A 23,482-nucleotide genomic window follows, 5' to 3' on the forward strand; every position below is an offset into this window, starting at 1 on the left:
ACTTTTATGCTATTTAGGTCTATAACAAATAGAATTCCAGCTTTGGATTCTAAAAGCATAAATTTTAGTAAGCACTCTTAAATTTCTCATTTGCGTTTAATGCTGAATGCTTTGCTGAAATTTTAATTTGAATCACTTGCTTTAATATTTTGAACCACTGTGCTGGTTAGGTGATGGGAGACATCATTATCGCTGCAAGTTGCCGCTGTCATCATCATCAAAAAACAGGAGCCGTGCGCCCGGCTGCTTCTCCTGCTCCTGCTCCTGCCGCTGCTGCTGCCTCTGTGGCAAGTGTTGCTGTTGACTTTATCGCCTGGCGGGTCCTGCCGCTGTTGTGGGTGGGTTTTGGTAATCAGCGCGACGCAACAAATGAAACTTGACATCAACAAAACATTCGGAGCTGTTGTGTTGTCGTCTTTGCTTACAATTTTATTGCAGCAATTTCAACGAAGGACATCGAGTGGCGCGTCCAATGAAGATATTGTTTCGTTTCTGGTTGCTCTGATTTTCACATCGCACTGTTTATTCATTTATCTGGAAAAAGGGCACAAAGTCCGCAGCGTGTCCTTTTTGGGCATTCCGCTTGTGCCGTCCGTTTCTTGTCTCGGTAATTAAATTCAACGCCTGTTAATATTTATTTAAATATGTGTTTCTAAGAGTCCTAGCGGAAGAACGGTTCGGAACGGAGGTGGGGCTGAAATTAAGTTTGCTTTGGAAGCAGTTAAAAAGCTAAAGGGATTAACTTTTCCGTTCATATCTGAAATTCACAGTTGAGCGAACTTAACGAGCTTTAATGGATTTTATTGCAAGACTCGTAAAGCCGTAATGAAGCTAATTAAATGAAACCTGCAAGCGAAAGGCCTTAAACAACATCAAAAGCACTTGTTTAAATATTATGCCAAACTTGAATATTTCATTTCTAATTAGGTTTTTCGTGCACGAAATCTTGAGGCGATCCTTTAACGGCTTGCGGCTGGGCCATTTGCAAGGCCAGCCTAAAAGTAGGCAACAGCCAAGGCCAATGTCAAGCCAACCGTTGCACAACCGTGGCGAGCGTTGAACGATAGCTGCGCTGCGCCTATCGATAGCAACGACTTATGTTGCCCAGTTATTGTTTAATTAAATTGTTTAACATTTAAAGTTTACACACTAATAGCTTATACGATATTAAGTTTGTTTTTTTTTTTTGTATTACCAAAAAGCAAGCAATTTACATGACTGCGAGAGCCCTAGCGTGCACTTGCACGCTCTCATACTTGGGTTACTCTCTCAGTGCTGCGCACTCTTCACAAGCTAAATAGCTAAATTGCAAATAATCAAGCTAAAGTCACTCAAGTTTCAGCTAATTTAGCTGCCATATGTAACATTTCTGCATTATGTATAAACATGCCCATTGATTTGAACGTATATTATGAAAAATCATAAGCTTTACTGAACTGTCCGGCTGAATAATCATGACATTTAGCGTGAAAACGGCTGAGCAGTCAACACTGTTGGCGGTTCGCAGCCAATTTAACACTGCGCCGTCGCCGTCGCTCACTCCCAGCCAAGTGGCTGCGCTCAGTTCCAATTGGAAGAACGGGCGAGCAAGACGCGGCGACGACTAAACCGTTTCAAAATAAAACACAAATAATCGTTTGCATTGTTTTTTGCGCACACAGAAAGTGCAACAACGTATTCGCATTAAAAGAAAGCAAAGCTTTGATATAACAGCATCGGTCGTGAATGTGGGCGTGCAGTAAACTGCATGAATGAATTGTTGGTAAAACAAAGAAAATAGGCAAAAGCAAAAGAAGTAAAAAGAAGCACAGCAGCAGCAGCAGGCAGCAGCAGCAGCAGCAGCAACAACAAAAGCACGTACTTGAGTGTTGCTTGCCTGTGTGTGTGTGAGTGTTGTGTGTGAGTGTTGTGTGTGCGTGGTCTTCACGAACGTGTGTGTGTGTGTGCTTAAAAATATTGCTTAACCCAGCAAATAATCATGTAAAATTTGTATTAAAAGTTCACACAAATCTCAAATAGAGAAAACACGTGAAAATTGTGAAAATCTTAGCCCGTTGCGGTGAAAGTGCAACAACAGCCAACAGTGAGCAAGAAAATACATACATACATACATATGTAGCAAAAAAAAAAAAAAGAGAAAGAGTGAAAAGTAAATTTTGCCCGCGTCGCCGCCTCTCTTTCTCTTCGTTTACGTTGTGTTTGTGTTATGTTTTTTTTTTGGTTTCATTTCAACGTCAACGTGAAGTGCTAAGTGGAGCAGCAGCTGCAGCAACGACAAGGAGAAATGTAAGTTAATCAAATTTCTCATTTTGAATAAAAGCCTGCTTAAAAACATAGGTAAATGTCGTCATCAGCGAAACGTTGCCAGTTTTGTTTTTTTTTTTTTTACAGTCGTTGCGCTTGCAAAACTCTTGTTGTTTGATTTTGTATTTTTTTTTTTTTATTTGTTGTGTTTCACATTTTGTCTCAATGGCCGACGAAGACAAACGCTGTCTCAGCTGGTGCCACTTGCTGAGCGCGAGAGAGCCAACTAGAGATGAGCGATGTTGCAGCTCATTGTGGCTTATATCGCATATGTAACAGTATCAGAAATGTTATAAAATTAAAATGGTTTTTTTATATATTGTTGAACAGCTTGCAACTGACAATTAATTATACAATATATGCCATAAATACATTAATACGTTTGTTTAAAAAACAATTACTGATTTTGTTCGCTCACATTTTGAGTCACTGCGCAGTCACATTAACAGCTCGCCCATCTCTATGGAGCGTGACTGGGAGAGCGGCTCTGGTTCGCTCTCACAGACAGGCGTCAGCTGTGACTTCTTTCGTGCTGTGTTGTTGCGCGGTTATTTAGCACGTTTTTCTTTTTTTTTTTTTTTGTTTTCGGTCTAAATACAAATAAATAATAAGCAAAGTGTGAATGTGTATGCAAGTGCGACTGTCGTCATGGTGTTTAAATAAAGTCTGTTAATTGACTTTGCATTTGTGTCCGTAAAAATTTTAACAGCAGCGCGCCAAATAAACAGATTGAAAAAAATTATACAATTTCAGTTTCAAGAATGTGCGCAAACAAAAACAGCTCAAGTGTAAACTAAAGTGCACAACAACAACAGCGAAAATAGCAACAAGTCAACAAACCGACGAAGTACACGTTTTAAATAATAATAAATTTTCATTATGCTTAAAGTAGCAAAAAAAAGAAAAAAAAACAAGCAAAGCAAACACAACCAAAATAACAAGAACAGCTTACCTTGCCGCAGTTCAACTCTCTGGCGCTCTTTGCAGCGTTGCCAGATGGCAATATAAACGCGCGCTGCCTTTACCAATGGGAATTTCGCTTTGAAATATCATAATATGTAATTATATTTGTGTGCATTAATCAAAGAAACTTAAAACTGCTGAATCAGCTGCATAAATTGCGCATTTTGATTTTAGATACACATAAACACACATACATATATTAATAGCTTTAAATTTGGTGCAGTGCTTGGAGTCCAGCGTTCAGTTGTTGACATTGAATTTGAATTGCTTCAGCTGTGTGTGTGAGCTTACACGTTGCATGTAAGTATGTGTGTGTGTGTGCACTAGAGCTGGCCGCGATTCGTGTTTTTCTTCAGCGACACGACGTGTTCGTGTAAGCCAAGCACATTTTGTACCTGTTTGTGTCGAGGTTGTTCAGTTAAAAAGTTAATTAAAATAACGTTAAACATATTTTTTAACATTGATTATATGCAAAAAAAAAAAAGTTCCGCTTTTGAAAACGACACGCGTCCATCTCTAATGTGTACACACTGTATACTCTATATTTATATATACGGCTGCCTTTTTAATTACAAATTTAATGCTCTTGATGTTTTTATAAGTCACTCAAAGTGCAATAATTGCACATGAACCCGCGACCAGTTTAAAATTTCCCTCTCACACACGCTGTCACCTACAGTGGCGCCAGCTGCAGCGGTTGTTCTATTTATTTATAATTTTTAATTGTTAATTTTAATCAGTTATTACTAAGTATTTTGTTTACGATTTAAGCGTTGTGCATATTGTACGTTTGCTATTCAATTTTATTTTCGTTTCGTTTATACAACATGCATATATTTATGTGTGTACACACATCAATTTTTATATTTCCTTATTCCGTATTTTGTTAGCGTCGTCGCAATTTTCATCACGACAGCTGAACGCGCACCCAAAATTACCCCCTCAAGGCATTTCTATGAATTTTTTTTTCTAATTGAACGTGTGGTTACACTTCTTTAAATATAGAAAATCAATTAAGAACGCAACAATTGTGGGAATATTCCCAAGTGTTTTTTTTTTTGGCATTGACTGAAAAAACCCCCCATTTGGCCGAGTGTGTGGGCCGAGATGTTTCTCACGATGATTCACGCCGAAAATTTGTATTATTCATGAAAATATTCGAAATACTTTAGAGTACCATCAGCATCGCTTTGTCTAGAAACAATGCTTCCTAATTTTTAAAAGTCTGACTATAGCGAGCTATTAAAGTATTTAAAGTAAGCAAACATTTATTTGGTATATTGACACACTGCAAAACCTTGTCTACAGCCAGTTTCCTGAATGTCCTGTTAATGTTTCGCCTAGCCAAACCCCTCTGTAGCTGAGGCCCATACATTTGTGTACCCACTCGAGGCTAACTTCCAATTGTATTATTCAATATCATAAATTTCATTTTAAGCTCTATTTAACATCAAAAAGGCAGCTGTCAAAATGTAAGGCAACGCCAATCAGCTGTTCGCGTTCTTCCTATCGATTAAACTCTCATTAGAGATGAACCTAGGACGGAATTATGCGGGCCTTGTAATAAGTATACACTGTTCGCAGTATTTTATTCTTGGTGAGTGTGTACACACTGGTGACATTTAGTTTTCTTATAGAAAGTAGGCCTTGCAATTGAAATTTGCCTAATCCGCATTTCAGTTTGTGGCCAGCGTTCGTTTTTTTTTTTTTTCAGTTTTAAAACTCTTAAGAATCATTTTTTTCATTCTTTCATGTTCATAATTTGTTCTCTTTTCATATATTTTTCGTTTCTTGTTCGTTATTTTTATTTTAAACTCTTCTGTTTTTTTCCTTTTGCTTAGCGTGGCACCATATCTAGTAATTTTAATTTCTTGATTGATTGCCCCGTCTATAATTGATAATTATAGTCACATTGACAATTAGAAATCCATACGACGGGCAAATTCAATTAGTTTTGCGTATCTTATCTGGCCGCACCCCAAAGCTCTACATAGGGTCAATGGGATGTGTCATATCAGTTGATCAGCAGAGAAAAGCAGAGCCCTTCAATTCTAGACAGCAAAAATAACCAGAAAAGCAGCTCGCAAATTGCGCTTGCCGTAATTGCAAAGCAGCTGTTAAAGTAAATAAACAATTGAAAATCAGCACCGACACGACCTGCCATAATACGAATACGACTACATATTATATGAACAATAACAAGTTACTTTTTGTTCTGTTCATTTTACGCTAGAAATTGGATATACTTTGGACATTGATAAGGTCGCGGGAATAGACGGGCTCCATGGGACGTTATATGATATTTTCTTTGATATATGCTTAGATATATTCGTTAGAATTTTGGATTCTTACATATATATCTTTTTATAGATAACCTTTTCCATGAGCGATATATTTTTATTTGAAATAAATCTTTGAAAATGGGATGTAAAACATAGAGAATATCGCAGGAATAGACGGGTTCTATACGATATATTCTTTCATATATAATAAATCTTCTAATATCTTATATTATGATAGATTCTTTGATATACGAAATATTTTTTTACATAGCATATGATATATTCATACAATATTTAAACTTAATATTTGTACCATCAAATGAAAATGGGTAACACGGACTAATGGAAACTTTTGAACAATTTTTTATTTTCGAATAAAGTCAGCTATTGCCGGTTATATTTCTTTTTCTCGTTGTGTTTTTGGTCAAATACTGACCACTATTTCTCGAAGTTTCGGGGATCCGTGGTTGTATGACGCAAACCGGTTTTATAAGTATTAAATAAATAATTTGTTGCAGCTTTTTCATTTAGTTTGAAGTATTCCATCGAACGCTGTTCATAATTTTTCTTTTATGTTTTACCAACTGAATAGTCGTTAATTTTTCTCTGATCGTTTGCGTTTTTTTTTGTTGACATTTTTTTGTTTTAACTTAACTTGTGACCCATATTTCTCGATGCAACAAACCAATAAATAAAAATGCAATAAACCTTTCCTTTGCTATTTATTTTTATCCCTTATATGTTTTATCTACCGAAAATGTTGATAATGTCCCTGATCAATGTCGACGATTTTACATTATCTCGCATTTGATAAAAAATTGATCACCTTTTTCCGATTTGCATTTAGAAAATAGAGCATTTATTATCCTAAGAATTTTCTCGTATTTTTGCTTGTCAGTTATTTTAACTTTTGTCATTTTCGGGATGTAAACTTGGGAATTAAACAATTTTTTATTTTTGAATAAACAACTTTCGGTGATTTTTTTGGTTGAAATACAGTATGTCAATAAAGTGTTTTTACTAACAAAAAAAAACTAATTTTTTGGGTTTAGTTGAAAATAAATGTACCTAAAAGTGAGAATTTTTTTTCAATTATAATTTATTTCGATTCTATATTTCTCCTAGAACTTAATGGCAAAAAGAATTGTTAAATAACATTACCCAAACATTTTATAAAATTAAAAAACTAAAAACATTCACATTTTATGCTGTCAATAAAGTGTTTTTACAGCTACGGTAAATTGTTTTGCCGTTCTCTTTTGGGTGATCCCGTTAGATTTGGGCCCATGCGTTTTGGCTTCTCTTGTGTCTTCGACTTTTCTTGTCATTTTCTATTGCAATTTATAACGTTTTGCTTTAATTTTATGAAAAATAAAATGCCAGGAAAAAGAACAACTTTTGAAGTCGCTCAGCTGGTGTATTATAACCATCAGATGGGACGTCAAGTCTCGGAACTGGCTGATATGTTTAATTTATCAAAAGCAACGATATACAACATATTAAACAGAGCCAATAAGGAAGATAGGCTAGAGGCAAAGCCAGTATGTGGTCGACCCTGCAAAATTTCTGACAGAGATAAGCGAAAAATTCTGAGAAAAATTGAGAAAAATCCACAAATTTCGCTTAGGGATATTGCTCAGGAGTTCAAGGAAGAAAGTGGTGTTGATGTGTCACATGAAACTGTCCGAAAATTACTGAATTCCAATGACTACACATCACGAGTTGCCAGGAAAAAACCTCTACTATCGGCGGCGAATATTTTGAAGCGGCTATCGTTCGCTCAAGTCCATGTAAATAGTTCGAACGATTTTTGGAGTAACGTCATATTCTGTGACGAAAGCAAGATGATGCTATTCTACAACGATGGGCCATCCAGAGTCTGGAGAAAGCCACTAACAGCGTTGGAAAACCGCAATATTATTCCAACCGTTAAATTCGGAAAACTATCAGTGATGGTGTGGGGGTGTATTTCGAGCAAGGGTGTAGGAGATTTGACCTTCATTGAGAATACCATGGATGCTAGACAATATCTGAGCATTTTACAGACACATCTCGTCAGTAGTGCACAGAAATTTGGATTCTATGAGGACAATAAGCCAATTTTTAAATTTTACCAGGACAATGACCCGAAGCATAAAGCTCATATGGTAAGAGTTTGGCTGTTGTACAACTGTGGAAAGGTGTTAGACACTCCACCACAAAGTCCAGATATGAATCCAATAGAAAATGTGTGGTCATATTTGAAAAAAAAAGTCGCAAAGCGGAGTCCAAAATCAAAAACTGATTTAAAAGCTGCTGTACTGGAAGAATGGCAGAAGATTCCAGAAACATACATACAAAACCTTATTGTTTCAATGAAACGGCGATTGCAGGCTGTATGTGACGCTAATGGCAGCCACACAAAGTATTAAAAAAAAATATTCCTGTTTTTTTAACATTGTTATTTAGTAATAAAGTTTCGTGTAAAAACACTTTATTGACAGCATAAAATGTGAATGTTTTTAGTTTTTTAATTTTATAAAATGTTTGGGTAATGTTATTTAACAATTCTTTTTGCCATTAAGTTCTAGGAAAAATATAGAATCGAAATAAATTAGAATTGAAAAAAAATTCTCACTTTTAGGTACATTTATTTTCAACTAAACCCAAAAAATTAGTTTTTTTTCGTTAGTCAAAACACTTTATTGACATACTGTATATGTATTATTTGCCAGCTTTTGCGTAATCGAAATCAAAGTAAACTTATCAATATTTAAATCTATTTTCGATATCTCACTCGAATCATCGAGTGTCGCTTCACTAAGTGAACCAATACAATCTCTGGCGTCTGTGTGTGTGCGTGTGCGTGTATCTTATTAACGCTCATTAGCATTGCACAAATCTTTCGGATGTTGTTTTTTTTTTTTGCATCTTAATCAACGAGCTAAGGTCAATTCTGCCATAAAGCAGCTACCGAAGCCGGTAAAGACTTTGGCGTTGCGCACGTGTGTCCGTGTGTGTGTGTTAGTGTGTACATATGAAAATGGCTCAAAATAAATGTGTGTACACGCACGGGGTGTGTGCACACTGTGCCACATGCCCAATCCAAAATGGCGTCGCCGTTTGTTTACATTTGAGCGCTAAAAATAAAGTTTGAAGCGAGCAGCAAATAAACAAAACAAACCAAACCAAAGCAAAGAGTGAAAAGAAGCAGCTGAAATTTAGCTGGCGCGAATGCAGCCAAATACGTTATCGGGAGCAGCGCCAATGGCCAAGTCAACAGGTAGGCCAAAATGCGCCCAGACAGAGTGCGAGCATTTTAATCAGCAGGTGAGCGGCAGGCGCAGAGCAGACAACTGTATTTGCTCAACAGACAGCGAGGGGGGGGGGGACCATTTAAAAACTTATAAATTGTAACCTCAAAAGTGTCTATTTCGTGGCTGTTGCTGCTTACTTTTTTGGTTAAATGTTCGCGCTTGTTGCCGTTGCCGTTGCCGTTGTTGTTGTTGTTGTTGTTATTTTTGCTGCTGCCGTTTGTTGTTATTGTTATTTTTGCCTTCAGACAGACGGCTGTGAAGTGCGTCAGCTTTGAGAACGGGTTTTGTGCCAAGCCAATGAAAAAACAAAAAAAAAAAAAAAAAAGCCGCACAGCGTTGCCAATTGGTAAATGTGTTTTGCCAGCGCCGCGTTGCCGTCTGTTTGTGCATAGAACGCGCCCGCCAACCCCCTCGCCGGCACAGCATAGCCGACAATTGCGCCAATTGCAGAGGAAGTTGGCAACACGAACTCAGTATTTACAGCTGTTTTTCTCGCATGCGTTTCATTTTTAGCAACTGTTGCCTATTCGGCGTTTGCTGTTGGCTGTCATTTTTCACATTCTAGACTTTTCATGTGCTCCTCTCGGCTTCTGCTTTTGTACCTACGCTTCAATCTATGCATAAATGTGTATACACACACTCACACACACATACATATGTATGTATTAATAGAGAAGGCGCATATGTTTGTATTTATTTATTATTTATTTTGCCGCATTATTTATGAGGCTTTATCCATTTTACTGTTGACTTTTATTTATTATTCTGGCTTTCGCGCTTATTGAATTTAAATTTCTAATTATTATTATCATGTTATAAAATTGTTTTATTGTCTATTGTCACGACTTGTATAATTTCATTTACAATTATTTTGTTAGTTCTCGAAATATCGTGTGTGGGTGTTGAAATATGGTTTGCTTCCAGAGACGCAGTTCAGAGATCAGTTTCTACGTAATGTTTACGACTTATTGCATAAATTAATATTAATCAATCTCCAGCGATATGGTGATGTAAGAATAAAAAAAAAAAAAAAATAAAAAAAAAAAAAAGATTATTTTAGACGAGCAGATTATTTTACACAGCCTGTCGAAGGGCCTTTAGCATTTATTTATTATCAACGGCTTAACTGGGCATATATAATCAGCTTTAAATTATTCAATTTCCAATTCTATAGTCGATTGCATTGAATATATATGGTTTATTAAAATATACTCGAAAAAAAACTCTATAAAATAATTGCACATTGTATTCTTTAAATTTCAAAAACCTGAACAAAAACTAAATACATAAAACAAACAAATATAAAAAGATGCAAGCTATTTAAAAAAGATTTCGCAACCCAAATGAAAATATAAAATTTCGAAAAATAATAAGAATATTTAAGAAATTGAAAATACTTATCTAAATGAAATTGAATACTTTTCCCAATTATGTGTTTTTTTATTTATTAGAACTAGTTAAATAATATATTAATTATTTTAAGTAAAGATTCTTTGAATCTTCCTCTTTCGCTAACCAGTTTTCTTTACAACTATTCATTCTGGTTCCCATAAAATAAGCTACTTTCCTGGTGCACTGCATTCCTCGTCGAGTCGTCTAACTTCTAAATACCTTCCCAGTGTACGAGTGCATATATCTGCACTAATTTAAATACTTAAGATCGTGAGATGCAGTTAAGACATGTGTGTGAAGTTGTTATGCAAATTATTCTAGTTCAACTGATTAGATCTGGATGGGAGGGCAATCAAAGGCGAAAGATTCGCGTGTGAACAACTTGTTTTCTTATTAATATAAAAATGTGCATTAAGTAAATAAATATTAATGGTACTTCTTGCTGACTAAGTTTTAGTCTCTACCTCTATAATGGGGGAGGGGGAAGCGGGCGAACAAATCTAATCAAGTGACTGTCGCTTATTCAATTCATTAAAAATAAATGTTGTGCAAGTCACAAGTTTGTTTTTAATGAAAATGAATTTTAAATCAAATATGAAAAATCACGCGAAACGCCGCATGCGGGGGGTGTGTGATGAAGGGGGGGGGGGGGCGTGGATGGGCCAGAAACATGTGATAATAATTCATAAGGCAAAGGAAAATTTTTAAACTTTTTTGTTGTTTGTTGCAGCGTGTGCTGTGGGACAACAACAAAAAAAAAAAAAATAACATAAAATGGAATTTCTGATGAGCAGAAGAATTGCAGAAAATAAAAGCATTTACAGTGTGTGCGCATGTGTATCTGTGTGTATCTGTGAGATACTCTGGGTACTTATGACCGCTACGAAAAATATTTACAGCAGCTGTGCAATGGCATGTGCAATAAAGTTCATACCAGACCGTACGTAAGGGGTATGAGGGGTAGGGTGGAGTAGTGCAGGGTATAGCTATGTATTGTTTGGAAAAGCATTTTCAACACACACACACACACACACACACACACACATACACATGCAGACATGTAGGCAGGCTGGCAGGCAGCTGGGCGGCCAAACGTGATTCCGAGTGAAAGCCAAGTGCCAAGAGCGAATGGCAAACGGGGCAGCGGCTTTCTTTAGCCACAGGTATGAGATACGCACACACACATGCACACACACACACACGCACACGCACACACCTCAACAGTTGCAGTTCTGCTCCAGCTAAAGTTGGCCAAGAGAGCTGTAAAATGCATTTGTTTGAATTTGCGCCTGAGCGAGAAATGAGAAATGGTTTCTGGCAGTTGCCAAAAGTGGGTCGACTGGCCCAGTAACAACAACAACAACAACAACAACGACAACAACAACTACTACAGCACGTAAGTGACACCAAAAAACGGTCAGCAGTTGGTGAAATGTGCGGTAAATGCAAGAAATATGATGATAAATGAAAGCGGCGAACAGCCAAAAGCGTTGGCAATTGGAAGGCGAATAGCGCACTGAAAATATGGCCAAGACGACTTTTCGTAACAAGGTCAATTTTGGCCACAGCAATTGCCTTAATGATACACACACACACACACACATCGCACACACACTGATAAGATACGATATCTGAGCAGCTCGCGCAATTTAAGAACCATAAGTAACAACGACTTTTGCGCTCATATCTTGTTTATCTGCCAGACTTTATTATAGAGCACTTAAAGGCCGAGATGTCTCAGAGACAAAGTCATATATATATATATATATATATGTATATAAACATGTATATATAATTATATATATATTTCGTATAACATGTTGTTTGTGCGCGATAAGGATTCATTGTTCAAGTGCTTTTTTGACACTTAATAATGTCATATAAATAGATAATGCGTCTTTTTTTTAAATGCTTATCAATTTGTTTAGCACTTGAGATTTAATGCATTCTAATTATAATCTATACAATTTTAGTTTGTGCAATACATTTAAATTTGTATAGGGAATCGGCTTGCGAAAGGTTGTCTTCAAAGCCAAGAAATTTGGGTAACAAATTAACAATTATCTTTTGCGCTGCAAAATGGCACCTTTTGAGACATCGGATAGTCTATTTGAAGGTGTCGAATGCCTGCTAAGACTCTGGGTAAAAAGGATATAATGTGTGTTTGTTTTTTATTTAGGAAAATGCAGATTTTCTGAGTATAGAGCCTTAAGCCAGACCGTCATAGTTATTGGCTTCCATGAGTTTAGCACACATGAATACATTTATCCTGGCTGAGAAAAAAATCCCAACGACTGAAAGAGAATGGAATAACATTAAGCAGTTTGCTATATCTCAACGCGCAGCTACATGCTTAAATTTAGTTCAATATTATATGTAAAAGAGTCTCAGAGTTTTATCAAAAGGCTCGGGACAACAGCTGTGCTTGAGGACTATCACAAGCTGTACACAATCCTGTTGTACTCCCATCTCAACTAGGATGTCAGCTTTCTGGACCATACCTTCACCTCGACACTTGCCGCCTTGTCAAGTAGTAGGCCAAGTGAGCGGTATATGCCATTGGTAAATGCTTTAACTTTTATAAGCACACGGCTGAATAAGGAAATAAATGCCGTCTAGATAACCAGTCTTTGATGCTGTCATAAAAACTAAACGAAACGGAACGGCAAATATCTTTAATTGTGCCAACAGGCACATAAACAAAAGTAATTGCGCTCAGAGAAGATGTCAAAGATCTTGAGATCAGATCGTTAATCGTTCACAATCAGTTCTGGCTGGTTCTGTTGGGTAGACAAGTGTCCATCCCGAAGACAGGTTTCTGTTTTATTGATGTTTATTTAGTAACTCGGCGTCAAGAACTGGAAAAATTGCTCTTAAAACTTGTTTGCACAGTTGTGTTTATGCTGTACACTGTACGAAAACAAGTGTTGTCTTCAAGTAAATAAATTGGTCAGTAGTGGTTTTTTTTTTATAAATTAAGGAAATAACTAATTTTAAACATTACACAATCGGCTTTAATTTGCGCATAATGCCTCATTAAACAACTAAAACAAAAACAGGCTTCTTTAGGGTACTTAAACCTGGACTAATGATTAATGATTCCATTGTTAATAATATTATGCCATTCGCAATAATATGATTTCAATAAGCAAGAGAGATATCAACAAGAATTTCTTTATTGCATTCGCTTAAATCGAACTATGTGGTTAATTTTGCGTATATATAGATGAAGTATACTCATGTTCACATATATAAGTTCAGCGCATTGAAAGCCTTACATATTCATGACCAAATTATAATGTATCGCGCGAGGGCATAAAAAAAGTGAATTACGAAAGCGCAAAATTGTTATTTGACTAATTTGGCGGTGAAAATTTGCACAAAAAACACATTCGGCAGGTGTTGAATAAAAAGCTAAGAGAATAAAAACAAAAGAACATTAATCTTTAGTGTGCCGCAGAAGAAATACCCTTACAAATATGTGGAATATTTCAAAAGATAGCTGAAGTTTTTCATTGATTATTTCAATGGAACCTAATCCGTTAGATTTTGGCATAGCTCTGGTCTTAGATTAGTATTAGATTAGATTGGTCTAAAAGATTAGTTTGTATAGAAGCATACATACAGATACATACATATATATACATACATATAGATCGATACATACATGTAGATACATGCAGATACATACTAATAGATACATGCAGATACATACATATAGATACATGCAGATACATACTAATAGATACATGCAGACACATACTAATAGATACATGCAGACACATACATGTAGATCGATTCATATGGCTAGACACATAGATATATACATAGAGATAGATACATAGAAACATGTAGATACATACATGTAGATACATACACATAGATATATACAGGTAGATACATATATATATAGATAGATACATATAGATAGATTCATATGGATACAAACATATGGATGATGCATATATATAGAGAAGCAGGCAGATACAAGAAAAAAACTCGATAAATACCGGCAGGTATCGATTTCTGGTCAATAATATAAATACTTTATGGGTTCGGGCAGATCTTCTTCTAAGCGTGACAAATTCCATTTTTGTTTGCCCGTTTGGCCAAAGTGGAACAGGATTTAAGTATTTCGTTAAATTGAGTCACAGACATTTAAATGCTAAATAAGTGCTTAACGATAAAATATAACCCATATCGATAAATAATTTGTTAAACAAATGAGTGGCGATTCGCTCGCAACAGTTTGCATAATATTCGCATATAAAAAACAGTTTTTATTTTAATGATAGTTTAGTTGAAAAAATTGAAATAAGCAGCCCTTAAAATGTTTCCATAACATGTGTAATTTTCCATTACACGACAACACAGCGAATGTCAAATACTTACAGACCAAAACGATAATTTTATGCAATTTTCCATTCTCCATTCTCCATTTTCAATTTTCAATTGCACGCAGCCGCCCGTACATTCCAGGCCTTTTTTTGTTTTTCAGCACCAATACAAATTGTGCAAAATCAACATTTGTTTATGGGACTTTGCCAGTTTTGCGGTCGATTGTTGTGTTTTGATATTTGCTAGCGAGAGTGGGCGTGGCACTGGCCATAATTTATTATAAAGCAACTGAATACAATTCATGGTTTGCCTGCTGCAAAAATATTATCATTAAATTTATATGCTGCAGCCTGCATAAAAAACAAAAACTACAATTTTCATTTAGAAGCCCACAAAAAAAAAAATGAGCAGAATAATTAGAATAAAGTTCTCGTTGAACGTGTTACACCCAAAAAATAATACATAAACGATTTTATCAAAACATTTATTGCTTGCATTTAAAGTGTACAAAATTATTTGGACTCAAATGTGAAAAGAGAAACAGCCACAAAAATGTAATAAACTGACAGTTTTTTGCCATAAACTACGCATATTATCAGTTTGTTGAGTTTAGGGAATACTACTCAGCTTCTCTTGCTCTAATCTATATGGTTTTTTTTTTTTGGTTTGTTTAGATTATATTTTAGGTCAAAGTCAGGGTGTGAAAAATGTGACACGTATATAAAATGCCATAAAAATGCTTTAAACATATTGAGTTTGTTCACAACTTTATTAACTTTTGAGTTTTATTCAAGAACAACTTGCTTATGCACTCTTCCCATTGAAAATGGATAAAAAGGGTATAATGGCTATAAAAGGGTATAATAGGCAGAAGGCGACATCTCCCCATAAAGAATATATATAGCATCAAGGAAATGAAATTTCAACAAAATAAATAAATATATAAAAAAAATAAATAAATAATGTCTATACACTACCAAAAATATATATTGCTTCGTCCCATTTCCTAGCTGTTTTCAATCAAGTTATCGTAACAAAAGAACTGAAAATCGATATACTTAATTGAGGAACACCACTATTGCTTAAAAAAAGACATGCCGTTTGGCAGCCTTATATAAGACCATATTTTCCGTTGATTCGTACTTGATTTTGTCCTAAGAGAACGCATTTAGGAGTACCTAAATAAAACTACAACAAATTAATTGACAGACAACTGTTATGTAAAAACATTGTGTTCTTACATAGGGTATTTGCATGCTGAGCGCAGATATCCTCTGGCAGCCCCCTTCCTCTCTCTCTCTCTCTCTCTCACACTCTACCACTCTCCCACTTACATTGGAGTCCTTATCCATGACCATGACAAAGCATCGATTGCCACAAAAGTTCTTGCAACTTGACATGAGAGCTCTTAAATCAATTTCCCAGCTGTGGCTTGCCAAAGTGGATGCCACCGTCGTCTCAGCTCGGGCTGAGATCCAGCTCGGCCTGCGTCTCTCAGGCGGCACTTAACGTTATTCAATTGCAGCGCAAAGTTTTGAGCAGGCTGGCAACAAATATGCTCCATTAATTGCCGAACACAATGCAGCTGAATATGCCCGAAAATCCAAGATACAGAGGCGGCAGATTTGAGATAGGGGGGTGAGGGAGCATGGGGGGGGGGTATAGACAGTGGGGGCCAGTTGCCGCTTAATTTGCTGTCGCGGCGTCGACTGCACTTATAAATATGCAATTATGTGCTCAAGCCGAACAACATTGTGCTTGACAGGGCGCCGCAAGAGGAAACTTTTAGTAACAGATGGAGGAGGAGGAGGAGGAGGAGGAGGAGGAGGAGGAGGAGGAGGAGGAGGAGGAGGAGGAGGAGGAGGAGGAGGAGGAGGAGGAGGAGGAGGAGGGAGAGGAGGAGGAGGAGGCGGAGCAGAATTTGAGGCATAAGCAAATCTTGTTACACAAAGCTCTTTAAATATTTAATGATGCACGCCATAAAGTGCAAGGCAGCGTCAAGTTTATTAGGCAGCCGATAACACGCACACACACAGGCATCAACAAACACACACACACACACACACACACGCACACACACTTAACTCTGGCTGCAGCGCCTGGAGTGCTACTAATTAAACTACGGGCCACCCTCTCTCTGTAAAGCCAGCCCAAAACTGCAGCTCTACCCCTTTGTCTTCCTTTTGCTGCCTGTCTGCCCAGCTCTCCCACGCTCTTGCTCTCTCTCTCTCTCTCTCTCTCTCTTGCTCACTCTGGCTACCTCTCCCTCTTTGCTAGCTATGCCCAGCTTTGGTTTCCTCTATATTCACATCCAACGAACAGCCCAACTTTTAACGCGCTTATCTGAAGCCACCGCCGCTGCTGCTGCTGCTGCTGTTGTTACTGCTGCTGCTGCTGCAGTCCGCATCAAGGCTTGCCACCCTGCATTGCATTTAAGTGTTGCTCTGTTTGCTTAACAAGTTTGCCCGTAAAGTTTGCAATTGCCACATGGCGCAATCGCTGAGTTAAAACCAACTCTTGGTTTTTGGCTGCCCTTCATTGTCACTGCGAGCTTAAATATTTAGCTAAAATATGGGGTATAGAGATTCGGGTACGTCCTCTAAAATGTGTAACCTTCTTTGTTCATGCTTTATCTTTATGAAATAATTTTAGGCAGACTCCCCATGGCAACTCCCCCTAAAAGTGCTTTAGATACGCGCCTTTTTGGTCATTGCCGACACTGAATGCATATTGTACTTAAAGCGGCATATTTTTATTTATTGGCCAGTTTATTAGAAAATGTTTATTTACTTAAAAACGGAAATAAATAAATTTTAGTGTTGGTAAACGTGGTTCTAATGATCGATTCGTATAAATTTGTCAAATCGTAAATTTCTAGCGTCAGTTTAATTAGTTTTGCCCATTTATTTTATTGACTTTACTTATTTATTTGATAATAAATAATACGTATTGATAGATAAGCCTTGCTTTAACTAATCAATACTTCACAAAATATTTGACAATAAAGTATTGACGGCGCCTGCAATAATTTTACTACAATACAGCAGAACAAAGTTCGAGCTGCACCTTAAGAGTTATCGAGAGCTTCAGAATATTATCTTTGCATATTACTCTTCTACTTATTTATTATTTCTTAAAATACCTTAAACTAAGCTCTGGTTTGAAAAATCCTTTCTCACTGGGTATTCTTCAGTCTTACTTTTGTCGTGCTTCACTTGGTATTGCTTCATTTGCCACCAGCAATTTGACTTTCTTTCTTTTCGTCTCGACTCCCTCTGATCTATCTCTTTCGCACTTGCATTCTCTCTTCCTTTCGGCTGCTCTTGAGTGAATGCAATGAAGTGCAGCAAACAAAAGCTTTTTTGTATTCCACGCTTTTGTTTGTCTGCACGTGAGTGACTGCTCCCATCCCACACACCACCCCGTCGTCTTGCACGTCTGGGGCTCTAGATATTGGGGATCTGGGTGAATGCACTTTGTGCGCTGCGGTGCCCATGTAAAGGACCGCAGCACAGTTCCAAGCTCAACCTGATGACGCCCCTCACCACGTTCTTTCACATCGGACTCATGCCGTGCTTTGACTTATGATTGAGCCCTCACTCCCTCCTTCCCACTCTCTCTCTCTCTCCGCCCGTGTCAGCGCGTGCTCATAAAAATGCATAAACTTAATAACCCGTTGGCTAAACGTGGGGGCAAGTTAACAGCAGGAGCATGCCGTATCGAGGCGGTGAGGGGAGAGGGCGTGTTCACGTCTGACCTTCCAGCTTTTGTTTGTGAGAATTTTTGCTCTAAAATGCAAACATTTAACGCTTTTGAATATTCGCAATTTTCACAAACTGCGAATTGCGCCTCAATCAACCGGAACTGTAACGATTTCTGGCATAATAACATGACGAGGCGCACAAATGTTCCACAACAAAATATCATAAATATATTTTATTGCCTTCCACTCGTAAAAGTAATACCATAAAACAAAAATACGCTACGTACAATTGCTAGACTGTATTTACCCTCTAACCCAACGGACCAGATCTTTTTAAGAATCACATTTGATTAAGTTCTAGAACAGTTATTAAAATAATATTATTTATTTATGATTTTATAAAGAAATGCCGCAAGAATTTCGTCGAAACCCAAATCCACGGCTTTGGGTGAAATTCAAATGAATTTATTAACAAAAATACATTTTATAAAATTGTTTTTGGAAGTTGTCAGTTTCTTGAAGTTTAAATTGAAGTTAAAATTTTTCCTATATTTAGAGGCATAGAAATGTTGCTCATAATAGTTTTCCCATTCCCATTTTAGTTTCACTTAAATACTAAAAGTGTGGAAACGGAAGTGGAACTAAGGTTCTTTGGAAAGATTTGTTGTCAAGCAATAAAGTTTTAAAGGAAGGGCTTAAATTGTAGTTGCTGTTGCGAAATATTCATTAACACAAATAGTTATGCCCAACAGTCTATCATTCCCATTGCCATAGCTACAGGGTATGCACATATGTGCATTTCACACAATCTCTGAGACAGTTACTGCCTGCCGAGTAGGTGCTGACCCCAATGCAACCCGCCGCAATCCGCTCGATCCCATGGCAAGTGCCAAGTGCTATTCAATTCCAGCGCCTTTACAAATCTGTTGACACTTTTCGAGGTGCTGCGCAAAAGCTTGGTACTTGGCATTTTTCAACAGCACCCGCAGCCCCGCCACTGCCCTCTGTTAGGGGCCGCTGGCAATAAAAAATAAAAATTGAAATTGTCGTGCGCTAAATTTGCATACGAAATGTGAAAATGCAAAAATGTTGATGTGCTGGGACCGCAATTGCCTGAATTACAATATGAATACGCGTCGAAAACAAAGGCCAATACGCGTGGCTGGAATGTCTAATTACTCGTAATAACACGCATACGCCGCATACGCTGCGTTCTCTTCAACAATCCGGCTTTTCTTTTGTTCCGCACATTTCGATGCGCAGGCAAGCAAATACAAAACAAACAAATATAAAACAAAATAATTCAAAATATATATATTTTAATACCAAATAGTATGGTTTAATGATTTTTATATGCTCTAGTTAAGGCATTCTTTAAAATAGTTGCGCCAATGCAAGATCTGGACAGATCTCTTCTGCCAATCTAAATTTATATAAAATGTAAAGCTTGAAATATTTGTAGCTTATTGATGTTTTTAAAACGTTAAAACATGAATATTATAAAGCATATTGAAATCTATAAATATATTTCTTTTTGATGTGTTCCTTTACAATTATAATTATGAAGTATAAAAGTTATAGTATAAATAAATAGTAAAAACAAAAATATTATATTTATTTGTATTATATATTTTTATCATTATAACCAAGAATTATATTTATATGTATATTTGTTCCCACTATTACAACTTTATTGTTAAAACGTTGTTTCACTTTTAAAATTGTGATTTTATTTTTATGCGAAAACTACTTTCACACTTTTTCCATGCTCTGAACTCGACTGCACTCGCCTAATTCAGCTCTCACACAGAAACACGCAATGCGTAAATTAAGCCCGTAAAATCGTATTTATTTAAATATTTAATCACAGAAAGTTGAATGCGCTGTCCAGAAACCATGTGAAAAGCTAATTGTGATTGTTTATAATCAAATGCACCCTGTGTACAATTGGGAAATAAATTAAATTAAATTTTCTCAACTGTCGTCGTCAATGTAATTAACCCAATTAAATTGCCAATTTTATGGTATATTTACTTTTAATCAGAGTTTCTTTTTTGCGGTTGTTGTTATTATTTCGCAGCTTCCTGTTTCACTTTTGATGTTTGCTCTTGTTGCTGCGAAAACATTTACTGTACTTAATTTGTTCGCGTTTTATTTATGTTTAATTTTTTGTTTGTGTTTTGGTTTTTTTCACTGTTTTGTACAAAATGGGGCAACAGGCGGAGGTCGCTCAGATGGGGCAATGTGTTTAAGCAAATCACAAAAAGAAAATTAAACTCAAATGCATGCTGAAAGTTGTAATTAAAACGATGGCGATTTGTCATGCAAGCAATGCTAGACGAAGACATACCCTTTAGCTAGATCTGAGTAGTACAACAATGTTTTAGTTTATTGTTGTAAATTATTTTACTTATTTTTAGAGAATCTTATGCATTATAAAGTAAAACATAACTGCCTACTAGATCTTTGCATATAGTCGATCAGGCTGTCCTAATAATATTATTTATAAAACGCAAACAACCTTTTACTTTGATGTCAATTCCCTTGGCCAATAAATATTAAAATACAAATGTATTAAAAGTTAACCGTGCTTATTGTTAAAAAGAGTATACAACTAATAAAGAATAAATAAATACAAGATAAACATTGACAAGCTCTGGCCGATTAATCCAAAAAATATAAGATCTATTTTACTTGTTTCATTGATAGTTCCAGATCTAATCGTTTAACTTTTGATTCATTAATTATCCAGCCCATATTCTATAAATTGATTGATAAGAGCATACAAATCTCTGAAACATTAGGCCCCAATGTGAATTTGACATCTGTTGTGTATGTGTAGTGTGGAATTGAGCTTGGCGCTTGTTTTGCTGGTGAATGGAGAATTATTATTGACCGAGCCCCTGACACTGAACTTGTAAGCTGTGTACTGTGTTGATTTTCATTTTCATGTGGTGTGCCATTTAACAAAGCTGGGGCTTTGTTTTCGCTTTTATTTAACGCGCTTTTTTTTATTTTGTATATTTTGTGGGCATCTAATTCAAATTTATGCCACAAACTTGGGCAGCCAAGCGTTTCAAAAAACTAACTGAAGGTTACAACATTGCATAATCAGTCTGTGTGTCTGGCTATTCAGACCAGTGTCTAGTGTCTAGACAAGAGCTGTCTGCCGTCTTTCTAAACTTCATAGATTCTCGCAACAGTTTTTGGATTTCTTTTGCTGTGTCATTGTCGAAAACTGGTTACACAAATCCCGCTGATAAGTGATAAGAAAGAAAGCAAATTGTGTTCGATTCCAGAATACATTTCAATGATTCAATACTGAATCATGGTCAACAGTCGCAAATGTATTGTTAATCAATGATAAAAATGCGCTTTGTTTTAAATTAATGCGTATGACTCAGAGTCCTTTGATAATTAAATCAGCTCAAAATGCAATCAAACAAACGCTTATTTTTATTGCCATTTATTTTTATCACGCTTTTTAAATACTTTTTATGAAGCCTTTGAACGCTTGCTGTTAGGAACGCAGATTATTTCATATTCTTATGGGAATTGAAATCAATAATGCGTATGCTTTTTTTTTTTTTGTGCAAAATCATTTAATTTAATTGAGTACGTGCTCAGACACCATTTCGCAAAGTCCATACATATAAGTTGACTATTAATTAAAAATCATTTTATTAACTTGTGAGGCGGTGCCAATTTAGTTAAAGTACGTCATATTTATCTACAAAGATTTCTATTATTTTAGCTTTATATATAGTTTAGTTTTTTAGTTTTTAGTTGCATAAATTACAAATGAACTGTAGATTTCTCATGCGCTTTTCCTTTGATGTAGGGAACATAGTTTAAATTTCTGATAAATTATCGATCTAAACGTTCAATATGCATATTAACATTTAAGCTAATTGTTAAAAGTGTTCTGAAGTCGCGTGGAAATAATAGTGTAAGCCATAGATTCCATTTTCTCACATAGCATTGCATTGCAGCTGTGTAATCATCATAAATTTATTATTAATTGCATTGAGTTCAGCTTAAAAAAAAAAGAGATAAAATAACTCAATTACTGCATAAACTAAAATAAAGAATTGCAAAAATTGCATTGAAAATGCCAAACGAATGCCTATTGAGGTGTCAATGACGCAACTTGTCGAACGTTTTTTTTTTTTTTTCATGCACTCAATTTGGAATCATTTTATGCTGCCTTAAGCTATATATCTTCTATATATATGTATGTATGTAGTTGTATATGTTGCTTCAAGTGCAACATTTTGCGTGCCTGCACTTGCAAATCATCGATCAAAATTGCTGACTAAATATGCAATTGCAATTATAAATAAAAATGAAAATGAAAATGGGCTCAGGCAATTATAAGTTTATTTTTTTTTAGGTAAATGAATCATTGTGTTTATTGGAACTTGGTCAAAGCTAAATCATTTGCCATGTGGCCTTAACAAGGCTGGAGTTGTATTTGACTGAAATTCTTCTAAAAAATATATACCGATAGGTAACTCTTCTTGCAGTAGAGTAAAGAATATCAATCGATAGTTGAATCTGTTTTCTGTAGAATAAGGAATATCTATCGATACCTAGCTCTACTTTCTGTAAAGTAAATAATGTCTTCCCCTCATAGGCATGAGTAATTCTATTGATGACCATTAAATTTATTGATTGCACTTTTTGCTAATCGTTTTTATTGCGCATTTTTGCGGCGTATTTCGCTGCGCCAAAAGTCAAGTTGACATAACCCAAAGTTGAGATTTCCGCTTTGGCTAAATGCCAAATTACAAAATTTACATTTACGTATTCGTTTGCTTGTTTTGTTGATTTTTTCAGTTAAAAACTTACTACAAAGTGCATGTCAACTTCACAAAGTGCAATTTAATTATTTATACGCTGGCTAAAAGCCATAATTACGTGTTTTTGTTGTTGTCAAATTGAACCTCTGCTCGTCAATTTAAAACGCATATTAATTAATTTTAGTAAACATCCGTTACTTTAATTAATAATAAACCAAAAGTGATCAAATCAGATGAGGCTGTCAGAAAAGTATTTTCCACAGATAAATATTTAAGTAGGAAATCAATATACAATTTGACAACTTAATCAAAGTGCCTTTCAATTAAGAACTTAGCATAAGCACAGGCAGTTTTAATTAATAAATTAAAAATAAAACGTGATATGTACATTTCTTGATTTTG

The 23,482-nt window shown here is 35.9% G+C and overlaps 1 protein-coding gene across 2 annotated transcripts in view; it reads left to right on the plus strand.

The window, feature by feature from the left end:
• Nucleotides 1-1,559: 1,559 nt before the first annotated feature.
• The window catches only part of LOC6626553 (uncharacterized), a 61,469-nt gene continuing 39,546 nt past the window's right edge, over nucleotides 1,560-23,482 (plus strand). Inside the window, exon 1 of one of the 2 annotated variants that reach the window (XM_032436669.2) lies at nucleotides 1,560-2,286. The gene's annotated coding sequence lies outside the window, so the exon portion shown is untranslated. Of the gene's footprint in view, nucleotides 2,287-2,933; nucleotides 3,568-23,482 lie in introns of those variants that run through there. The other variant, XM_070209887.1, reaches the window with a different exon arrangement.

This window comes from Drosophila virilis, chromosome 5 (genome assembly GCF_030788295.1).
Source record: "Drosophila virilis strain 15010-1051.87 chromosome 5, Dvir_AGI_RSII-ME, whole genome shotgun sequence".
Lineage (NCBI taxonomy): Eukaryota > Metazoa > Arthropoda > Insecta > Diptera > Drosophilidae > Drosophila > Drosophila virilis.